Below are 1,343 nucleotides of genomic sequence, written 5' to 3'. Positions count from 1 at the left end.
ATCCTCATCAAAATATAAAGGAACACTAAGGAACGAGCTCACCTCATGATTTAGTTGATGTGCACGAGCTCGTGTCAATGGATCTATTGTTGGAGGAATACTCGGTGTGTGTGTATCCGAAAGAGTGATGTCCTCATCAAAGACAGTTCTGAGCACCCTACTAGCTACGACTGTGGATGTGCTTTAGTTAGTGTAGTTGTATGATCTGTCAACTTATTAAATGTATTACATAGATTATTTAGTTGTAATGTATATTTTCAACCAATATAATGATTATGACATGTGTATCTTATCCCATGATGTAAGCTCTCTGAAAAGCAGAAGGAAACAACACTACAAATCGAAAAATGGTCATCAACTAATCCACATGCTTCAGCGGTATGGTATGTTCCGCTAAGATGTGCTAGCAGGGTCTCTGTGTCATCAAGAGAACAAAAGGGCCACTTCCAAGCATCAATCATATGGCAAATCTTTGCACTTTGTATTTTTGTAAGGGCTTGTGTATTGGTTTTAATCTTAGCTATGGTATTATAACGGTTCTTACATCCCATTAAAAACTCGCATAGATCTGATACGCCGATTGCCTTTGCTAGACCAGTGTTCCTAACATATGTATTGTGTGCATCAAAGTATTCCTTGACCTCCTCGACCAAGCTAGTTTCAATCATATGATCCACACGACGATTGAAATATACATTGAGAATCACCTCATTAGCATGGATCCAAATGAGGCAACTTCAAAAATGTAGGGACGGACAATAATCGGCTAGCACAAAGGAATTAACAAGGGAGGAATCAAAATGGTCAACAAGGAGTCCATGTATGAGTGAGTTTGATCCACCTACCACAATAGGCATGCGATAATGCCTTACATTGCAACTTGCGGTCATGGTTGCAAGAGATCGAAAAAGGGATATAGAAAAATCACCAAAAGTGGAAGGACAACCCCAAGAAGGTGATGAGGAATACCACATCGAGAAAGCAGGCTCACCTTGTTGGTGGCGATATCAAGGCCAGCATAAGCTTGCATTTTATCATCATTCAACACCTCGCCACCAATAACCTTAGCCACATTGATTGATAGCTTCGTCTTTCCCGTGCCTGTGGCACCCAAGATTACTACCAATCTATTCATCAACATTTGGGGAAAGTGATGAATGGGAAATAAGTGGAGAACGAAAGAGAAACAAAAGTATGCTTTAAGACATGCCATAATTATGAGGAAAGGGAAAGTGCATCTAGAGTTCTGGTATACTAGGTCTATATTTGGGCTTATCACTTGGAGGCCCACTTATCCATGTACGACTATATAATACACTAACAAACATGGAGCTTGTAGATAT

The 1,343-nt window shown here is 39.9% G+C and overlaps 1 pseudogene; it reads right to left on the bottom strand.

The window, feature by feature from the left end:
* Positions 1-289: 289 nt before the first annotated feature.
* On the bottom strand, positions 290-1,141 carry LOC133900173 (adenylate isopentenyltransferase 8, chloroplastic-like; annotated as a pseudogene).
* Between the last annotated feature and the right edge of the window lie 202 nt (positions 1,142-1,343).

Source organism: Phragmites australis, chromosome 19 (genome assembly GCF_958298935.1).
Source record: "Phragmites australis chromosome 19, lpPhrAust1.1, whole genome shotgun sequence".
NCBI lineage: Eukaryota > Viridiplantae > Streptophyta > Magnoliopsida > Poales > Poaceae > Phragmites > Phragmites australis.
The sequence above is the reverse complement of the archived record's forward strand: the minus strand, read 5'-3'. Positions and strand labels throughout refer to the sequence as shown.